This window comes from Kogia breviceps, chromosome 3 (genome assembly GCF_026419965.1).
Source record: "Kogia breviceps isolate mKogBre1 chromosome 3, mKogBre1 haplotype 1, whole genome shotgun sequence".
In the NCBI taxonomy this organism is placed as follows: domain Eukaryota; kingdom Metazoa; phylum Chordata; class Mammalia; order Artiodactyla; family Physeteridae; genus Kogia; species Kogia breviceps.
In genome coordinates, this window is record NC_081312.1 from 79,361,557 (window position 1) to 79,378,172 (window position 16,616).

At 38.1% G+C, this 16,616-nt stretch overlaps 1 long non-coding RNA gene across 2 annotated transcripts in view; it reads left to right on the forward strand.

Moving 5' to 3' along the window:
• The window catches only part of LOC131752209 (uncharacterized), a 155,409-nt gene extending 139,473 nt beyond the window's left edge, over positions 1-15,936 (forward strand). The window contains exons 3-4 of one of the 2 annotated variants that reach the window (XR_010839640.1): positions 552-608; positions 2,663-2,717. This is a non-coding gene — a long non-coding RNA (uncharacterized lncRNA). Of the gene's footprint in view, positions 1-551; positions 609-2,662; positions 2,718-15,061 lie in introns of those variants that run through there. The other variant, XR_010839641.1, reaches the window with a different exon arrangement.
• The last annotated feature ends 680 nt before the right edge of the window (positions 15,937-16,616 follow it).

Here is a 16,616-nt window from a genome sequence, read left to right on the forward strand (position 1 = left end):
AATGAGTTGTTGGAGGACTTTCATTTAAATTGACAGATTTTCCTCCAGTATAAAGTTCCATAGGGACATAGTCTTCATTCTTTACCAATTTCAGGTTGCCACTAATGTCTAGAGGGACTAAAGGTATTTAGCCTCAGGGTAACATATGAGCTACTTTCAAATATTTGTAGAATGTTATATAGAAGTAGTAGTATACTTTTTCTCCAAAGTCATATGGGTGTGACAAAATCTTAGGAATCATAGTTGTCCAGTAGACTACTTTGGAGGTTGTGACCCACCTCTACCTCTGGAGATGTTCAATAAAAGTGTGGATGATCATTTGACATGAAAGTCATGTGTCAGATATTTCTTGGACCAGATGGTATGAAAGAGCTCTCCAAACCTGAAAGTTCTAAGAATCTTTAATGAGTATTTTAAAAAATTTAAAATTTGTTGTTGTTGTTGTTTTAGCATGAAATCTGAGGAAGAACTGTTTGCTAGAGGCAAAATATATGCCTATGTTTTTATACTTTTAAGTTTTAAAATTGTTACATTATTTTATCTTTTTTCAGATAGCTCACTGGAAATAAATATGGAAATTTCCTAAGAGGCTGAATACTGATGAGGTTGTAAGTGAATTTAGAATTCTCTTCTGGACACAATTCCTTGGGTGATAGAGGATCCTAAATTTATTTGTTTTACCTTTGTATTTTGGAAAAGTTAAAACTTATAAAAGTTGATAAATTAGTATCCTGTGTGCCCATCACCTAGCTGCAAGAATTATTAACTTACAGGGCAGAATAATGGCCCCCGCAAGATGTCCATGTCCTAAAGCCTGGAACTTGTTTATACGTTAGGTTATGTGATAAGCAAGAAGTATGGTTACACATGGAATTAAGGTTGCTCATCAGTTGACACTGAGATGGGGGAGATTATCCTGATTCTCCAGGTGGGAATAGTCTAATCACATGCATCTTTGTAAGTGCAAGAAGGATGCACTGGAGAGAGACCCAGATAGATGGCCATGTGAGAAGGTATTGGCTGATGCTGTTGAAGAGAGATGGAGGAATGGGGCCTTGAGCCAAGGAATGTGGCTAGCCTATAAAGGCTGAAAAAGGCAAGGAAACAGATTCTCCCCTAGAGCAGGCTGAAGGATTGGAGGCCTGTCAACACCTTGATTTTAGCCTAGTGAGACCTAATTCAGATTTCTTACCTACAGAACCATAAGATAATAAATCTGTGTTGTTTTAGGCCACTGAGTTGGAGGTAATATAGCAGCTATAGAAAACAGATTTTTTTTTTTTTATAGCAGCTATAGAAAACAGATTTCTAAAAAAAAAAAAAAAGGGAGAGAGAGAGAAAGCCTGTCAAAATGTGTAGGGAATAAAATAATCCTTAAGGTTTACGCTAAAAATTTCTTTGAATGTATTTTACAAACCTAGCAAAGAAAGACTGCTTTTATTTGTTGGCTTTGATTACAAAAGGAATGGATATAAATCTGAATATCTATAAAAGAGATTTGAATATATACCAAAGTTTAAATAGATATTTAAATTGCTAATATGATTAGTTTTATTAATCATTTGAATGATTTAAGCCCATTACTCTCATTTTTTGGTGCCATTTTTGTTAAACTACTTACTTCCATTACATAAATTGCAAATTAGATACTCTGGCTTACTTAAATATATGTATTATGGTACTCTTGATGGTTTTTCCTTTATATACTATTTATCTAATTTCAGCAAAAAGGCAGATATTGGAGAGATAAAAATTCATTATTTTATAGAAGCTAGTGAAATTGTTTATATTTATTAAGATATGGTACTTTCAATAAAACCAACTTAAAATCTATGATCATTTTCTTCAAAATAATTCTCTAAATTCCTATTTATATTCATAGGTTCCTTTTTTCTAAGCCTGATAAAGTATTTAATTTGAATCCAGAAACCAACCAACCAATCACTCAACTAACTCTGCAAACATAAACATAAGTAAAAACAAAAAAATAAACAAAACAAAGCATTTAAGTTTATAAGCACTTTAGAAAAGTGTGCAAATGGCTTGAATGAACTTTCTCATATATCTGTTTTTTATCTTGCTAATGTTAAAGGACAAAAGATCAATGTCTAGATTTACTGAAGTCATGTATCCTAATGGACCATTTATTTATTTTATGTTTAGACACTTTCCCCCTCAAAGATATTAGCCATATGATTCACAATCTGCACTGACGTTTTACTAAATGTTATTATTGCAGATATATTCAACTGTATGTTTGAGATGTATAGATTATATTCCTTTGGAAAGTTGCAGGAGAAATTCTGTGGTAGCACATACTTGTTTTGAAAGTATAAATTAGAAATACGCACTAATAATTTTGAGCATATGGCACAAACTTTAACACACGGACACACATATGCACATCAAACTCCAAAATCTCAGAAATACATTTGCTATTTAACATTCCACATAATACTTAATACATCATCTCATTCTTCCTAGACACTATGAGAAACTGAAATGTACAAAATTAAGGGTAGTCTCTAAAGCTATTGTGATGTGTAAACCTGGTTAGGCTGTGGTGCCCAGTTATTTGGTTGTTACGAAAATAGTTTTTAGATGTGATTAACATTTATAATCAGTAGACTTTGAATGAAGCAGATTATCCTCCATAATCTAGGTGGGTCTCATCTAACTAGTTGAAGGTCTGAAGAGCAAGATGGAGGATTCTTGAGGAAAAAGCAATTCTTCCTCAAGACTGCAGCATAGAAACTCTGCCCAAGTTTCCCACCTGCTGGCCTGCATTGCAGATTTTGGGCTCAAGGCTGCAACATCAACTCTTCTTTGAGTTTCTAGCCTGCTGGTCTGCCCTATGGATTTTAGACTTTCTAGGCCCCTAAATTGTATAAGTCAATTCCTTAAAATCTCTGTCTCTCTTTCTCTGTATAGATAGGTAGGTAAGTAGGTAGGTAGATAGACAGACAGATAGATAGATCCATTTCCTACTGGTTCTGTTCCTCCCAGACAAACCCTGCCTAAATAGCTATTATTGCCCAAACACCTTGCAAATAAGACATTAACCTTGATTACTTCTGAAAAAAAGTAATTCTGTATTCTCATTTTGGGCACCTTTCACTTGCTTTATTTAAATTGATCCAAAATATTTTATTCCTTTTAGCTCAAATTGATAACAAAAACTTTAAAAACTCAAAAGAACTTCTTTTTATACCCAATATTCCTGTCCCTGAATTTCTTTCTCCACCTCCACCCAACTCCTCACTACTTTCCTATCCAGTCCATGAATTATCCCTAACATACTTCATTTTTCTAAAATACAAGATCATTGAAGAACTTTATAGACACTCTAACATAGTTTTTAAATTTTTTGGTTTAAGTCTCTTTTCTGTGACTATCACTACTATGTTCTGGTTTTTAAGTATTCTCCCTGGTGACTGTTTTCTATAAAGTTATGTTTAGCCAACAGTGAAAATAATGTGTGCTTGGATAATAGTTGAAATAAGCTCAAAGACTCTGGATCAATTACCATAAGGCTGTCTTAAGAAGACTTGTGTTGTCTACCTTAAAATAAGACCCTTTACTGGTGTTTAAGATAAAGCTGTGTCTTCATTTTCTTCTTTATGTTCAGAGTAACTAATTCTGACCAGAACTCTAAAAAGAATTGCAAATGATCAGTTAATTAAAGCAATGCAGTCCACATCAGGAGGACTGAGTTCCTTTCTAAGCTGATAAAATATTTCAAAATGCATATTAATATGGGACTTTTTCAAGGTAAAGATACAAAATTCAAAACTACAACAAAATTAGTCTTCTGCTGTTGCTGAAGAGGGATTTAGCCCCTGTGCAATTTATGACTCAGATTATCTTCTTAAACAATGTTACCCAAATAAACCTTCCTTGAAATCAATGGTACTGGTATTCAAACGTTTTTCCTTTACATGGAGTTAACTGTATCCTCTATCATCTGACTGAACCAACTAAAGTCATTTCTCTTAAACACATCAACAGCTCAAGGAAAAAAAAGTTTTCTCTCCAGGGCTGGGGGAGGAATTTTGCTTTGCACTTTAAAATGTTTGCTCTGTTCCAAGAAGATATTAGGATCAGTTGAATGACAACAGGAAAAATTTTCCTGGCAGAGAAGGAAGCCAGAGGAGATTCACATGCAGACAAAATTTTAACTATCAGGCTGTTTGTATCCCCATATCTACTCTAATATGCCAAGCTGGGATAAATCAAATGGGCTCTAAAAATGGTAGATAAAAATGTGATTTCACAATAATTCTGGAGTTTTGCAGAATATTCATCTTAAGCATTTCTTTTTCTCCAAAGAGTTATTTATTACTGGGTAAAGCTCTATAGTTATTCCAATATATGCACTACTCTAGGAAAATAAGAAAAAAAAAACCTTGAAAACTCTGCATTTTAAAAGTGCTATAAAGATACAACTGAAGATAGAGTTGTAAAGACACAACTAGCTGAAGTGCTAGTGTGAGTTAAAAGAGAATGGGGCCCAGACAGAGGTACCTGAAATTTGTTTGAAACAAGGAGGGAAACCAGGTCAGATGATGTAGTGTAGTACTTGGTGATGTGTCCACTTTCCAGCTGGATATCCCTCTTCAGGCATGGCCGGGACTGAAGTGTCCTTCCTCGGGGTATGGGGAATGTGTATACACAACTTGTCTCTATCATGAGACCCTCAGGTTTGGTCATCTCTAAGCGAAGTGGGCATTGGACTCAGCATAAATGCAAAGAGGACTAAGGACACATGAAAGCAATGTTGGGGTAAATTCACAAGGCAAATGCTTCAGAGATCTCAGGACAGACTTTCCTAGTCAGCGTTTCATAGCAACTTCATAATCATTCAGTTTTCCCTGGTTTCAAAATGTGATCCTTGTGAGGATTAGCAGGACAATAGTTTAATCTAGGCTGTAATTTATATTCTAAAAATCCCTCAAAGAAAGGAGGAAATTCTGATCTTTGAGAGTAAAGGTGGGGTAGACACTGGACAGACTCTTCTCTCCTACTGCTAGACTCTCTTGATCCTCTTACCGTTTCCTTTATTGCCTTTGGGGACTTAACCTGGGCACACACCCCTTCCACCCCCCACCCCGGTCTAAGAGTTCCATATTTGATCTTCTAAGGTAACCATCTTCCCTTTGTTAGTATGAGCCCTGGGCTTTTTTCTTACTATGCTATTTCACAGGCAAAATGAAGGGTATAAAAGAACATTCAAAATGAAGGCACCTAAGGTTGATTCATGGCCTGCTAAACTTGTCTACATCCAACTTTATTTATTTATTTTAAAAAAATATTTATTAATTTAATTATTTGGCTGCACTGGGTCTTTGTTGTGGCACGCGGGATCTTCGTTAAGGCATGTGGGATCTTTACTTGTAGCATGTGGGTCTTCGTTGCAGCATGTGGGATCTAGTTCCCTGATCAGGGATCGAACCTGAGCACCCTTCATTGGGAGCGTGGAGTCTTAACCACTGGACCACCAGGGAAGTCCCTACATTCAACTTTAAATAAACTTAGACTTAATATATACCTGGTCTAAATATAAATCTTATCACAGCAATACAAGGAGAATGTGATTAAGTCTTACTCTCATTCTTCCTTGAAGAAGGCTCATTTTGAGAACCACTGAAGAACTAATTTAACTTAAATTTGATATAAACTGGACCAGAAAACTAATAAAAAAATGACAGCAACAAGAAGACAACATAAAAAAGAAAAGCCCCCAAACACTGATAACTCTAAGAGACTTAATGTAGTTGGAAATTACTTATAGTCTACAGGATTCTATTTTTAAAAGTGTAAACTATTAGGAAAGACTGGAATCTATTTTATTAATGATTACTTTATGAATCTGTTAACCTCCTAATGATTTTTCATGTTAGAAGTTGCCTTAGAGAACTTTAATTTTTAATTTTAATTTAAAATATTAATTATTTTCTTATTTGGGGGGCCATTACCCCAAAGCCTTACTTCCTATCACCTCCAGTAAGTACATAGTATTTTATGGAAAAGCTATCTTTCGTTAGATATCTTTTTCATCTGCCCTGAAAATTAGACTTTTCCTGTCTCCTTTCCTCTCAAAAATCCAACTCATTTACTTAAAACCAGTGGCAATAGATAGGAATTTTTCATAGTTGTTAATCTGGGCTAGTGGGTCATACTAAGAAACCAAGGGCTTTAGCAATTGACTTGTTGGTCTAGTTAGAGCCTGACTAGAATTGTTAACAAATAAAACAAAAGCACTGAAGAGAGCTTTTTCTATAATAAAGGTATATTGTTTTTAGTGAATTTGGATTTGTCCTTTTTCTTTTCTTGGTAACAACTTTGAATTTTAAGGATTCTGAGGCAAAGATTTTCATTGAGATCTAAGTATAGGGAAATAACCCTGACTTTATGGTTAATTACATCTTAATCTTTCTTCTCTAGGTTATCATTAAAATAATTATTATTCTGATTTTTTTTACTATATGTTTTTTTTTGCAACATAATGCACATAAAAAGAATAAAACCAAAATCATCTTAATCCCGCCTTTATATGGGGATAACCACTTAACGTGTGGTGAATTTCCTTTCAGCTTCTTGTGTGCCTACCTGCATTACATGTGACTCATCGTAAATTTCATAGCATGGAAGTTCTATGTTTTATATGTTTTACACTCACAGTGAGTTTTGTCTTTTGCTTTCCTAGTGTCCCTTAACTAAACTTCCTCTGTTTGTAAAATACACTGGCCTGTGTTCAGGAAGACTAACAATTGACATTACTCTCCATTAGAGGAGTTAGGAGGTGGACATGCTGCTTGGGAGCTGGTTAGCTGATAAAGACCACGCGAGTGTTCTGGGGAGCCAGCTCTTGCTGTGTTCTCTACAGTGGCAGCCCCCCCCCCCACCCCAGAAAGCTCAGAACATGCTTTCTTAGAAACATGTGTTCCTTCTTCCTGTCTGCTTGTGACAGATCCCTTCAGTTTGTCAAACTTCTTCTGCTATTTCTCTCTTTGCTGCAATATCGTCCCAAACACTTAACAATCGCTGTCTCTTCACTGGAACACATAGAGGTGAAAAAAGCTTCAGGTTCTAAAGTGACCTTAACCACCAATCAAAGAACAATTTTATTTATGCCCTATGAAAAAGATAGCTGGAGATATTTCTATCTATATATCCACCTATCTATCTGTGTACTTTTTTGAGGCACAAAACACTTCTCCTAAATAGCTTCATTTTAAAAAATAAGGAATGATTTAAAAACAAATAGCATAATGAAATATTTAAATCCTCTTTGTAATAGTATCTGTGTAATGTTTCATAGATGTGTACCCAAATAAAAACAAACAAAGGGGGCTTCCCTCGTGGCGCAGTGGTTGAGAGTCCACCTGCCGATGCAGGGGACGCGGGTTCGTGCCCCGGTCTGGGAAGATCCCACATACCGCACAGCGGCTGGGCCCGTGAGCCGTGGCCGCTGAGCCTGCGTGTCCGGAGTGTGTGCTCCGCAACGGGAGAGGCCACAACAGTGAGAGGCCCATGTACCGGAAAAAAAACAAAACAAAACAAACAAACAAACAAACAAAGGGACTTCCAGTGGTTAAGACTTTGCCTTCCAGTGCAGGGAGTGCGGGTTTGATCCCCAGTAGGGGAGCTAAAATCCCACATGCCTCGCAGCCAAAAAGACAAAAACAGAAGCAATATTGTAACAAATTCAATAAAGACTTTAAAAAAACGGTCCACATCCAAAAATCTTAAATAAACAAAAAACAAAAAACCCCCAAAACCCCCAAACCCCAAATACTTAAAGGAAAACACTAAGATGTATATAAAGGTTAGATGAATATAATGGCTTATAGTTTTGTGTGTGTGCATCTTTTTACCATTCTTTGCCCTTCTGTATCTTCTTTCCCTTTCCTTCCCCCCTCTTTTCCTCTCTTTCCTAGAATAATCACGTTGATTTGCCATATCCCAGAATTTGCCATATCCCAGAAGTAGCAAGTAATGGTGCTACTGAAGGTGAACTTGAAAGACTTTACAATGTTTGTCATCACAGTGTTTTGGCATTGCTTTGGTCTGCACATTAGTGGTAATATTGAGCCTCTAAATTGGCTAGGTTCCTTTGTTTAAAATGGTATTCATTTAGTGAATGTACACCATTACTTTATCATCCAACATGTCACCAAGCAGCTAATCAGACCATCCTGCTGATCTAGCTTAATGTTAGTCTGTTCATAGATGTCTCAGGGGCAGTTGTTGCTAACTCTAGACAAATCAAAGTGGGAATGATGCTCCTGATTATTTTATTTTCCTGAAGGAAGCACTGCTTAATGTATATTACATATGGTTGTGTCACATTATTGAATAAATTAAGCTCTAAAATTAAATAGAGTTGAATAGGGATTATTATCACTATCAAGCAAACATTTATATGGTACTTTGTATATGGCAAGAATTTGATCTAAATGTTTGACATATATTAACCTGTTTCTTCCTCTAATAATTATATGAATGGGTACAATAGAATCCCTGTTTAATAGATGAGGAAACCGAGGAACAGAAATGTTAGAAAACTTATCCAAAGTCATGGAGCTCTTATAGAGAAGAGATGGCATGTCACACCAGGCAGTTTACTTCCAGAGGCTCTTCTCTTAATCCCAATGCTATCCTACCTTATTATATTATCAGTAAATATTTGATCATATTTTTAAAAATATACAGAGTATTACGCTATGCACAAGGAATGTATAAATAAGGTATTAGTTGGTTCTGTCCTTAGAGTTTTTCAACCTCGTCAGAAAGACAGGGTAAACAACATAAAACTGTAAACAATACTAGGCATAGAAGCTGTGATCAAGGAATCATTCAGGTGAGTTCTCTAGGATTTTGAAGACGGCCAGGTCACCAGAGGCAGGGGAAATTTGGAAAGACTTCATATATCTGGACTTCTGAGAGGTTTGGACCAAAGATCAAGATACTTTTTATGCTGTATAAAGTTATCCAAAATATGAATAGCTTAAAAATGTCTCTGAAACTCACTAAGACAGATGGTCTGAAATAATTTGAATCATCTGGTAGAGTGAGTACTTGATTAAACCCCAGCAGGTAAGTGAGAATTTCTAACATAAAACAAAGGAACTTAAAACACCATTATTGTGCCATTAATATAGAATTAGAGTGATCAGATAATTTAGAAGATGCTTGTCTTGATGCCTTTAAAAGTGGGAAATGCAATGCCTTGGGCTGCAAACAGTTAGTCCAGTGTGTCACAGAAGCTTGGGAATGACAAGACCCTTTAACAGTCCTGAAAAATGAACCACTGCCCAGGAGAACAGCAATCTAGAAACTGACTTGATTTTATACTTCTTTTTGTTTAAAGCAACCAACATTTCGGTGATCTACAGTACTCCAGCGTTATATTTATCTATTCTTACTGTGATGCAATTGTTTCAGAAGAAATAATAGGTAGTTAAATAACAAGACCAATGGCACCTCAGGATAAATAAGAATACAGGAAATTTTAAATTGTTAGAAATTCTCTATACCTATTCCTGCCATCTCTTTTAAGTTAACAGTAAGATTATTTTATTTTTGTTCCTTTTACCTCACATGCTATAAGACTGTACTACAGTTTGTCTCCCCATTTTAGCTAATTATAATTTATTCTACACATTTCATATTTTCAGTGAACATTATATATCAATTTCTTAACATATTTTGTAGAATTTGTTTAATTTACATATAGGTTAAATATATATTGTCTTTTGTAGAATTTAACTTACATATAGATTAATTATATCTCATTTGATCCTCATAATCTGGTATTATTATTTTCTCTCCAGTATTTCTACCATCCATCCAGTTATTCAAAGTTAGAAACTGGAAGTCATTCTTGATTCTTTCCTCTCCTTTCACACTTCATATTGAATCAACATGTGTTCTTGATTATATCTCTTAAATATCATAGTGTATACATTTCATAAAGGCTAATTATTTCTATGGACCCAGAGGCTTATATGGTCCTGCTGAGTCTAGAACCTGGGTCTTCTGATTCCTGGTTCAGCCTGTCTCTGATCTGCTATGATGCTTTTAGAGAAAGGAACTTTGTTTTAATTCTAATCTGTCTCAATATGTAACTATGTAATAAAATATTATAAACACAAGCTCCTTGCAAACATTAGAAAAAAGGCACAGAAATACCAACTAGTATTAGTGTATACAAAAGACTATTAATATTACGTATGACACCAAGCTCTGAATTTATTACTCTTATGCTTTACTGAAGAACTTCTTACTGACTATTCACCATGCTTCCCTCTTTTTCCTCCTGTCTCAGAAGAAACCTTGGCCTTCCTTGGGCTGAGGTTAATCTCGCTACCTGTGCACTATGGACCTTAACTGCTTTCCCTCCTCAGGAGTCTTGTTTCAGAAGTAATACCCCCTCTTTCCAGTATGTAACATCCCCCCACCCCATTTGCTCTTCCCCTTCAACTTATAAATATCCTTAGGTGTCTTCCAACTTAAGAAATAGAGCAAAACAAATAAAACCAACAAAAACCCTAAACTAAGAAAATATCCTTCCCTCCCCACCCTCACCCCGCTTTCTAATCATCCTTAACTTTCTCATCTTTAGTCGAGCTACTTCCAGAGCAGACCATTGCACAGGCTCTCTTCACTGCCTGAGCACCACGCACTCCTCAACCCACAGTAGCTTCTGCCCTACCGTCATAATGATTACCATCACCTTTGTTTTGACAAAGCAAATGAATACTTTTCCGTGACTTAGCTTGCCTTTTATAGGATTTGACACAGTGGACCATTCATTTATTTAACAGTTATTCAATTCTTTCTATAGGCCAGGCATTATTCTAAGTGCAAAGGAGACACAGTTGTGGGGAAAAAATAAATAGATTTCAGTAACACTGTGTTTTCCTGGTTTTTCTTTCTACTTCATTCGTCCTTTTTACCATTCCCTCTGTGGGCTTCTCTTCTGTTTACCCCAATGTTGCTATAACACATAATAACTGTTAGCTAAACCTCATACACTCTTCCTGGTGACCTTATTCACATGATAAACATTTACATGTATAGTGAACAGAAGGATGCTCTACCCCAGACTGAAGACCCAGCTGAGAGGTGAGCGCAGTCAACACACAGCCTCCAAATGCCAGTTCTACAGGGTCAGCCTGAGCTGAACTGCCTTGCCCAAGGTCATGCCTTTTTGGTAGGACCAGATCCAATGGCTGAGCAAGGGGGAGTGTGAAGATCTGGATGCTCTGGCCTAAGAGGGAAGTTGTACAAGGTGCATCTGGAAACATTGGCACACAAGATAGCAGGGAAACGATCAAAGACTCTGAAGCCAAGCTGAAGAGACTTCCACTTGCCAAAAATGGGGCAATTTGAGTAGCAATAAGAATAATGGCAATCGTTAAAACATATCAGACACATTAAAACTTCATTAATTCATAGAAATACTGAAGGAAATCCACAAAACCTCATTGGTTATCTTTGGAGGATACTGGAAACAAACTCATTATTCTAAAAAATGGTAAATGGGGCATTTAACCTGCCTTTTCAGTATAAGCTAGACCTCTGTGTAACCAAGTGGTTGATGAAGGAAAATTTTTCCTTGTAGATGTATTCCATCTAATAATGAATAGAATTAATGAATAATAAATGATAGAATTATAATACTGTTTTGCTCACCCTTTATGAAATAATGGCTATAGGCAAATATTGTACAAAGAATCTACAGAACAAGCTCACTTATAAATATTACTGCAAAAAAATAAAATATTAGCAAATAAAATCCAACTATTAATTACAGAATCATGTTTGTTTTTAAGGGATTTATGCCAGACATTCAAGAATGGTTCTATATTAGGAAGTAGGTTAGTATTATTCATCATATTATAACTTTAAGGAGAAAATCATGATCATCTCCATAAGACACTCAAAAGGCATTTGACAAAATTAAATAGCTATTTTTTTAAAAAAGCACTCAATACAAAAGGAATCAAGATACTTCATTAACTTAATAAAATACATGTATCTCAGCCCAAAGCCAACATCTAACTTAATGGGAAAATGCTGGAGATATTTCCTAAAGTCAGATCCAAGACAAGGATACTACCATCATACTACTAGTCAACAATGACCTGGTATATTAAGCAAGACAATTGTATAAGAGAACGTGATTATGCAAGATTATAATAATATTATACTATATTATATTATTGAATTGTATAAGAGAAAGATATAAAATTATATGAGACAGGTGTAAAAGTTGTAAAGGAGGACACAGAGTTGTACTGTTTGCAGATGATTTGATTATATACCTGGAATACCCAAGAAACTTAGCTGGAAAACCACTATATACAATAAGATAGTTTAGGAAGATGCTTGATGTTAAATTAATATACTGAAAAAAAAGGCTTCGTGATAAAAATATCCATTGAGAAGATAAAACTGAAGAAAAGACTTATTAAAATAGTAACAAAAGGTAAAATATTTAGGAATGAACAGTACAAAAAATGTAACAAAAAGGTAAAATATTTAGGAATAAACAGTACAAAAAATGTAAGAGCCATATGAGGAAACAGTCCTGATATACACAAAAGTACACTTGAAACAAATGTGAAAAGTCATGTACTTAGGGAAGCTCAACAACACATACATGTTAGTTTGTAAATTTAACAACATCCTCACCCCCTAAAAAAAATACCACAAGGTTTTGTTTTTCTTACCCCTCCCCCGAAACTAAACAAGCTAATTCTAGTCATTTGGAATTTATTGCAAAGGTCGCCAGAGGAAGATCAATAATGGGGAGACTACACCTATCAGATACTGAAACAAGCTATAAAGTTTAAGAGTTGTATCATTCTGGCATATGAAGGAGACTCAAGTTACCTATGGGAATTTAGTCTAAGATAAAAGTGGCTTCTTAAATCGGTGGGGGAGAAATGGAAGACAATAAGTGATCGTGAGATTATATAATAGCAATGTGGAGAAACACAAAGTTATATACTTTACCCTGTTCATCAGAATAAAAGACCAAATGGATCAAGTATTTAAATGTAAAAAAATCAAACATTCTAGGAAAAAAACACAAGCAAATTCCTTTATAAATCTGAAGTGTTAAGGACCTTCTAAATATTACAATAATGATGTTAGAAGCTAATACTTCCATAGCATGTACAATGTGCAAGACACTGTTCTGAGACTTTTACATATATTTACTCATTTAATCTTATAACAACCATTTGAAGTAGGTACTCTTATTACTTCCACATGAACATAAACATAGGACAAGGCAGAACAGCATTATATGTTCCCTGAGAGAGATACAACATACTTTAGAGATTCAAAAGAGGAACAGCTATCAGACTGGGGAAATAAAAATGATCTAATGGAAACAGCAGAATCTGAGGTAGGTCCAGAAAGATGTAAGATGATGAGTAAAAGGGTGAAAATATGGTATAAATCCTAATTCAGTCAACATGGGGTATCCCAGGAATAATTGCTGGTTCAAGATGGAGGCATAGAAAGATCCCAAACTCACCTCCTTCCTGGACACACTGAGTCTACAGTTACGTACAGAACAATTTCCTCTTAAAAAAAAAAAAACCTAAAGGCTGGCTGAGTGATGACTGCACATTGAGCAAAAGAGAAGAAAAGCACATCGAAGTGGGTAGAAGAGGCTGGGACACAATCTTGCCATAAACCCCACACCTAGTGTGGTGCCCCATGACTGGGAGGGACCTCAAAACTCAAGAGCTTCTCCTTGAGGAGTAAAGCATTCAAACCCCTCATCAGGCATCTCAACTTCAAAGACATACACTTGAAAGATGAGCCCCCAAAACATCTAACTCTGAAAACCAACAGGGCTTGCATCCTAAGACCCGCAAGACTGTAGTGATCTGAGAAATGTCTCTTAAAGGGCTCACAGACTCAGGCTCACCTTCCCCAGGACTCAGCTCAGAAGAAGCCAATAGCACCCAGACTTAAAGTAAACACTCTCCTGCTTATATTAAGGCATCAGCCTGAGGGACAGGCATCTCATTTAACACACACATCTAGGAGCCTGCTGGAACACTCTCCAGGGACAGAGACTGGTGGGTGCCATCTTGGTACTCTCCCTTTGCCGTTGTCCAGAGCACCAGTATCTCCTGGAAGAGAAATTTTACACTTGTCTGGTGCCTCAATTTTTGTGGCTGCCACCTAGGGGACACTTCTTGAATGCTTGGCTCTGGAGGCCAGGGGAGCTGGTTGTCCTGGTCTCATGAGACTGTAATAATCAGAGTCACCCAGAAAGGAGTGTATACCCCTGTCTGATACCCCAATTTTGTGACTGCTGCCAGGGGACACTTCTACTTCACCTGGCTCTGGTGACCAGTGGGGCTTTCAACTGTGGGACCCACAGGACTGTAACCAAAGGAGAAAGAGTTCTTAAACAGCTAACACCCCCAGGACATAGCAAAAGGCAACACACCTAAGAGCTTAGTTTTTCTGTGAAGGAAGCCTATTAGCTAATCATGATTGTGGCCTGAGGGGCGGGCTTCTAATTACACTTGCATCTTGAGGCCCACTGTAATACTTTCCAGAGACCTCAGAAGGCAGTTCTATCTTCATGTTCATCCTCTGCCATGCTCTTGAGCACCAGTGTCTCTTGGAGGGGAGCTTTTCATGTGTCTGGTGCCTTGACTTTTATGTCTGGTGCCCTAGTTTTTGCGCAGCTACCCAAGGGGCACCCTTTGATTGCCTGGCTCTGGTGGCTGAAGAGGCTTACATTCCTGGGTCCCTTTGGACTATGGCAGTCAGACAGACAGACAATTCTTGGCTGGCTATCACCACCAGGGCACTGCACAGACAGCTGACTAAGGTATAGTCCTCAGTCTGTGAAGGAGGCCTCTTTGCTTATCTTGGAGATTCATCCTGAGGGGCAGGCTTCAGATTTGGCACATATTTAGTGCCCTACAGAGCTGCTCTCAAGGAGTGAGGGCTATGGACATCATGTTGGTGCTCCCAAGAGCAGTACCATCTTGGCTTTCCCTTTACGTTTCTCCAGCTCCTGTTATCACCCAGAAAAGAGCTTCTACATTTGTTTGAAGACCTGATTACTATGACTACTGCCCAATGAACGCCCCCAGATTGCCTGGCTCTGGTGGCCAGTTCTACCTGTAGAACCTGCAGTTCTACAGGTCTGTATATATTTGCATGCTATTAAAATCTGATGTCGAGATTCAAGATGGCAGAGGAGTAGGTGGATGTGGAGTTCATCTCTCTCCACGGATGCATCAGGAATACATCTACAGATGCAACAATTCTCACAGAACACTGACTGAAAACTAGCAGAAGACCTTGGACACCAGAAAGGACTATAAAGATCCCTGCATAACTGGGAAGGATGGAAAAAAGAAGGGAGAAGGAGGAGGAGAGGAAGCATGATGGGACCTGCACCCTGGGGTGGGGGAGCTGAAGCAGAGGAGAGATTCCCGAATTTGGGGACACCCCCTCTCTGACAGGGAAATCGATTGGGACAGAAGGGAAGCATTTGAAGCTGTCAGAAGAGGGTGAAGCAGCCAATCTGGCAGATGGGACAGAGTGAGAAATACACAGATGGTCCGTACCTTGGCCCTAGATGTCCTGGACTGGAACGTGTGTTCACAGGTGTGCAAGGGGGCTGGGAGCTGGTGCATAGAGATGGTAAAACAGGCCGAGAGCAAGAACTGCTGTTGGCTGTGGGGAGATGGACTGAGGGGACGGGAGGGAAGAAATCTGCAGCAGGGAATGCCTATGGAGGAAGACTGAACTGCCATGGAAGCAGGGCGCTACTGCTTCGTCACACACAGGGGGAGGAGCCACTATTGTAGCCTCTCCCTCCCTGCATGCTGGTGCCTGCCAATGACAATAAAAGAAGCCCCCTCAGGGCTGGCCCTCGTGCGCCTGCTGCCATGTGCCAGCAAAGGCCCTCACTAGGGCCATATCTCTTGTGCCCATGGCCACTGGTTTCCCTGCGCATTTGGCACCACTGGGGCTCCTGAGATCCAATCAGTCATACCACCTCTGCAGCTGGTCCTCACAGGGGCAGACCCAAGAGCTCCAAGGCAGCCTCAGGACCAGAATCCTATGGGTGGACCACATGCAGAGGTGGGGATAAAACCAAAGCTGAACCCCAGGGATGGGGTGACTAAGGAAGAAGATTGAAAATCTTTCCATCAGCTGTACAAGCTGCAGATTAAGTCCCCGCAATCACCTGGGTAGACCCTGCGTCTATGGAATATCTGAGTAGATAATGAGTGTTCCCCCAAATGAAAACGGTCTAGCTCTGGCAGTTGTGGATGTTGTGGGCAAGCACACACAGGAATTGGGCCCAATCAGAGTCTGAGTGGTCCCCAAAGGGCTCACAGCAGGTCCAGAGACCAGCCCAGAGGCAGAGGACAGCCTCTTGGGAAGGAGGAGGTGAGCTGTGGCTCACAGCGTGTGCAAGGACACTGACAGCTGAGACGCCAGGAAAACACTATTAGTACTATTATTTTTATTATGTTTTGATTCATTCTGTTGTTGGTTCTGACTGGTTTTTTTGGGAGGAGGTTCTTTTTCTTTCTTGTTTGTTGTTGTTT